The sequence below is a fragment of the Mastomys coucha genome, unplaced genomic scaffold (genome assembly GCF_008632895.1).
Source record: "Mastomys coucha isolate ucsf_1 unplaced genomic scaffold, UCSF_Mcou_1 pScaffold22, whole genome shotgun sequence".
NCBI lineage: Eukaryota > Metazoa > Chordata > Mammalia > Rodentia > Muridae > Mastomys > Mastomys coucha.
The window spans coordinates 117,566,005-117,571,525 of record NW_022196905.1 but is presented as its reverse complement, the minus strand read 5'-3'; the positions used below and the strand labels follow the sequence as shown (position 1 = coordinate 117,571,525).

Genomic DNA, 5,521 nt, shown 5'->3' with positions numbered 1-5,521 from the left:
TGATGCTTGCATCTATGACTCCTGATTTCTTTCCTAGTTTTTCTATCTGTCTTCTGTTTTTCTAAAACGGGAAAAAATTATCAGTGGAAGATTTCATGTCAACACAGGGAAGCATAAAGAATGCATGCTGGTTGTTGGGAAGGTTGGGTAACTCCTGGGAGTTGAGAAACAAGGGACTGAAGGGAGTCACGTGACAAACTAGAACCCACAGGGCAAACCACCTTGTGCTGATTGCTTTTTTAATATATACCATTTTCCTAGAACATGGCTGTTCACAAGGCCAGGGATGGGGCTGTGTCTACTGCATTGCCCACAGTAAAAATGCAAAAGCCCTTGATATTTTTCAAGATTATCCCTGCCCCAGCATGACTGGAGAGGGTGTACCTTCCTACAGTTTGCAATCATGAACGTCTATCCTCCAGCCTGGACCTAGGCTCTACAGGTCACTTGTGGGCCATCTTTAGTGTCCTGACTATAAGGCTGGGTTGAGTATGAGACAGAGATCATATGACCCATACACTTACAGTAAAGAAAAAGTATGTACAACTAGTGGGTGTGTTTACACATACTTTTAATACCAGCATTCATTTGGGAAGTAGAGACAAACAGATCTCTTGAGTTCAAGGCCACACTGGTCTACAGATTGAGTTCCCAGCCAGTCTGGGCTACATAGAGACACCCTGGTTCCCCCCTGCCCCCCAAAAAATTATTGTGGGCCTGCCCACATACCAGGGCCAAAAAGTGCCAGAGGGGAGGTAGGTAGGAAGCACAACCGCAGGCTGGAGCAGGCGCTAAGCAGGCGTGAAGGCCCAAAGCTTTGAGCCTCCGGCTCGCTGTTTGCCAGGACTCTTGTTCCCACACTTTCCTCAGCCGTACAAATGTTTATAGAATAAACACACAAATGAACAAAGAGAGCTACCTAATCCCCAAAGAGAGGCCGACACACTGATTACCGGGACTGGAATGCAGATGACTGTAAGGACAGCATCGGGCAATGCTGGCATTGAACCTGCTGTCACAGTCATCACTGCCACTGTCCCCACCTTCAAAAAAAAAACGACCCTCCTCCAGCAACTGTGCCTTTCCGGAGCTACAGAGTTGGGTGTGGTTAGCTTTGGCCGGTTGCCTAGACAATGCTGTGGGCATGGAGATGGGACAGTCGAGGCTGCTTTGCACAGATTTTCCTGATTTTTCTAAAGGGCTCCTGGGATCCTGAGATGTGTGTCTGCCTAGCAGGCATGAAGCCCTGGACTCAGTTCCCAGTACTATGGCATAGGCCTGTAATGCCAGCATTTGGAAGGTGGAGGCAGAGCAGTCACAAGTTCAGGGCTATCCTCGGCTATGTTCAGAGTTAAGAGGCTAGCCTGGGCTACATGAGATCCTGTCTCAGGGCTTCAGATATGACAACTCCTCGGAGACTGAATCATGGTATTCTCATATGATCCAGCAACTAAGTAAATGACCAAAGCTTTAAAAACAGGTTGCCCAGAGCAATATGCATACAGGTATGCACATAAGAGCATTGCATGACTATCTAGCAATGTCTGAAAGGTAGAAGTAGCTCCAAAGGGGCAGATGAATGAATGAACAAAACTCGGTCTCTTCACACAGTGGAATGTGATTCAGCCACACAAAGGGAGCGTTGACCCACACTGCCATGCCAATGAACTTCAGAAGCATCAAGGTCGTGTGTCACCACCACCAGGCACTCAAGCCCTACTTGTATCTTGAGGTGACAGTCGTAAGACAAGCTGTGGCGCTCAATGATGCAAGAGAGAGACACCCCAAACCCCTAAGTTCTAGCTGGGTAGTGGTGGTGCACTCCTTTAATCCCAGCACTTGGGAGGCAGAGGCAGGCAGATCTTTGTGAGTTCAAGGCCAACCTGGTCTGCAGAGTGAGTGCCAGGGCTGCACAGAGAAATCTTGTCTGCAAAAACAAACAAACAAACAAATCTAAGTTCTTACTGCTTGGGGATGTAGTTTAGCGATGGACTCCTTAAGTAGCATGCATGATGTCCTAGGTTGGATCTCCAATATCAGGCTAAAAAAAAACCAAAAAACCAACCAACCAACCAAACAAACAAAAAAACCATAGACTAGGTTCTTGACTCTATCCCTGGCCTGTTCCAGGACTCTTGACTATACACAACCACAGGTGCCATCTTTCCTTGAAGCCATCTCTAGTCAAATATCTATCTTGTGCCATCAACATATTTGAGTAAAGAAAGTCACCTCCTGGTCAAGAGAACAGGATCTCTGGCCTGGATGGAGACCTACCATGCCGGTTGGGCCCTGTCATTCACTTAGCCAGAAACCATGCTCAGAAGGTGGGCTCATCTTATGCCATGCATGCATAAGACATGGACAGTAACTTATCAGGAATGAGATACTGTAGTTTTCCTAGAGGAGAAGATTATGAGCTGCAGCCACACAGGTCATGTCCACTTTTCTGAATTACTCAGAATTTAAAAAGCAACCTCTTTAAGCATGTTTTCCTTAACCCTTTGGGGTTCTCCTACAGAATTTTGGGCTTCCTCGCTCTTTCTAGGAAGCCCTGCGCCCTGTGGCTGCTTGTCTGCCTTGTGTCTGACCCTCCCCACCCCCCAGTGTTTCTGAGCTTCTGTTTGAGTTCACTCTTAAATTCTTTTATATAGGACACCAAGAAGGAACCCTGATTCCCCCAGTATATCCATTAAACACCTCCCCCAAATTCCACCAATAAAAGACACACCCTTGGCAATCCAGGGAGGTTCTGAAACAGAAGACGAGAAAGAAGTGTTACCTAAAAGGGAGTGAGACTACAAGGTGAGGGAACTAAGCCAAGCCCCTGTGTAGCTACAGCTTAGGTAGAAGAAATACAGCTTTTCAGAGTAGAGGCCTAAATGATGGTTTTCAAAACAATCCCGGCTGGGAGTGGGAGAGCCCATACCGTTAGTACCAAGCAATGAGGCCATATCCTCCTAAAAAAAAAAGTTCCCCAGATTGATTTCTCAGGGGTAGGGGAGAACAAAAGGAGGAAGAGGAAGAGGAAAAAGACAAAGACAGAGGGAAGGAGGGAGAAAGGGAGAGAGGAAGAGAGGAAGGGACAGAAAGAGCTCAGGAAGACCCAGGTCCCATTATCCTCCTGGTTATGTCCAGCCAGTCTTACTTTGGGTACGAGGTATTTAAGTACTCAAGTGTTGGCAGTTGTAGCGTACGCTGGTGAGACAGGGTCCCGAGTCATACCCTCTCTGTCTGTGTGGTTTCCCTCAGGGGAGCTGAATCAGTATGTGACCGTACAGTTCCACTCCCAAGCATGACCCCTGACCTCTAGAAAGCTCACTCTTTCTGTGTGATGGTCTGTGCGGAGAGGTAAGAACTTCCTTGTTGAAAACTGACTTGGCTTTTATAGGGGATCAAAGGCGGGGGTCTCAGAAACACAGCCCCAGCCCTCAGGTTCTTTCTACATCTGGAGGGAGTGACCAGGGAAGAGCAGAGAGAATGAACCCCACTCACGCTTCCATGGTTTGGGAGAGTTCCCTAGAAGGTTCCTGTTACTCTACATGGGAGGACGCTGTAAGAGAAGGGAAACTAGCCCGGCTTCTGAATGGGGCGTGGGAAGAAGGCTGCTCTGGGGGTTGATGCTTGTACGTGCTGTTGAACTGGATCTTCCTAGATTTATTAGCACCAACACCCGAGCCATTGTGTAACACCATCAGCTAGGAAAGTCAACAACGTCCCAAGGCGCCCACGGGAAAACCTGCTTGCACAGCTGATGGATTAAGAGAAACAGATCCTGAACTAAACCTCACCAAGGTATTCTACTGCAGGTCTACTAACTCAAAGCCGCCAGGTAGACGGAGAAACTCAGGACGGGGAAGTAGACACTCTGGTAACACCTTCAGGATAGGGGGGAGGGGGATAAAAAAAAAGAGGAAGAGGAAAGAGACAAGGACAGAGGGAAGGAGGGAGGAAGAGGCTCAAGAGGACCCAGGTCCCCTTATCCTCCTGGTTATCTCCAGCCAGGATCCAGGACGCTCCTGACCAACACAGCATCCTTCCACGGACATTTACAGTTTTAATACCGCGGGGACACATCTACATATGGAATCTTCCACCCTAAACTTCCTTCTCTGGCCCTAGAGAGTCCCAAGCCTCCTTCACCTGGGTGCCCAGTCTCCACTCCTCGGCCCTTCTCTTTACTGTTCTGAATAAAGGGGGATCTGCTTCTGTAGAGGTTGCATCTCCTCTAAGATTTTCACGTCCCTCTCAGCCAATCCTGGTGATTGAGCAACTCCTTTATAAAGGTTTTGAAGTTGTGGGAAATTAACCATGAAGGAGATGTGTGCATCAAGATTTCTCCCTCTGAGAAGTGTGTGTGTGTGTGTGTGTGTGTGTGTGCCGCGTGCGTGCACATGAGCGCTACATGCGTGTGTGCCTGTGGAGGCCAGAAGGGGGCACTGGCACTGGATCCCCTGGAACTGAACTTACAGGCAGCTGTGAGCTACTTGGCTTGTGAGCTGCTGGCCACTGGGAACCGAACTCTGGTCCTCTAGAACAGTGGTTCTCAACCTTCCTATTGCTGTGACCCTTTAATACAGTTCCTCATATTGAGGTGACCCCCAACCAGAACATCATTCTGCTGCTGCTTCGTAACTGTGATTTTGCAACTGTTATGAATCGAAATCTAAATATCTGACATGTGCCCCCCCAAGGGGGTTGTGACCCACAGGCTGAGAACCCCTGCTCTAGAGGGAAGCAAGCTTGCAGCCACTTTTCCAGCTCTGCTCCAAGAACTTAGGGAAAGGAATTATGTTTCTCTCTGTCTGCATTGGGGGATCTCTCTTTTTTCCTCTTTTTCAGCAGTATTTGTGAGAATTTCTGTGTTCAGTGGATCTTTTCCATGTGGAGGTGAGCTGTTTATTTAGAGTCTTGAATTGCCTGGAATGCAAGCTATTTCCAAAACAATGGGGGAGAGCAAAAATAATAGGAAACAAAACCACAGCGCCCCATTGACGTTGAGACAGCTGCTGGTATCAGGACACCAGGGAACTGCCAGGAGCTGGGCCAATGGATGTGTGTTGGGGTTGGGGAGCCAGGAGACTGCTCCCTGGGTGTGACCTAGGGAGAGAAAAATATAGGACTCTTCTGTAGACGTGTCCTTGGGCTGGATGTGGTGGTGTACACCTGTAGTCTCAGTATTCACAAGGTTGAGGGCAGCGTGAGCTATACAGCGAGCAACAAAATCCTGCTTCAACAAACACACCCCACCCGGAGCCGGGACACAGCTGGTGGGATAGTGCTGGCCTTGAATATGTGAAATGTAGTTGGATCCCCAGCATCCTATAAACTGGGTATGCTGGCATAGGCCTGTGGATCCTAGCAGGAGGTGGAGGCAGGGGGATCAGAAATTCAAGGCCTTTCTCAACTACCTAGTGAGTTACAGGCCAGGCAGGGCTACATGGGACCCTATATCAAAAATAAAAAAAAAATAAAATAAAAAAAGAAAACAAAACAAACAAAAGCAAAACAAAACCCAAAA

At 48.1% G+C, this 5,521-nt stretch overlaps 1 long non-coding RNA gene across 1 annotated transcript; it reads left to right on the top strand.

Moving 5' to 3' along the window:
* Positions 1-3,249: 3,249 nt before the first annotated feature.
* Positions 3,250-4,100, top strand: LOC116070904. Its single transcript, XR_004110621.1, has 3 exons — positions 3,250-3,351; positions 3,656-3,795; positions 4,002-4,100. It is a non-coding gene; the product is annotated as an uncharacterized LOC116070904 (long non-coding RNA).
* Positions 4,101-5,521: the final 1,421 nt, after the last annotated feature.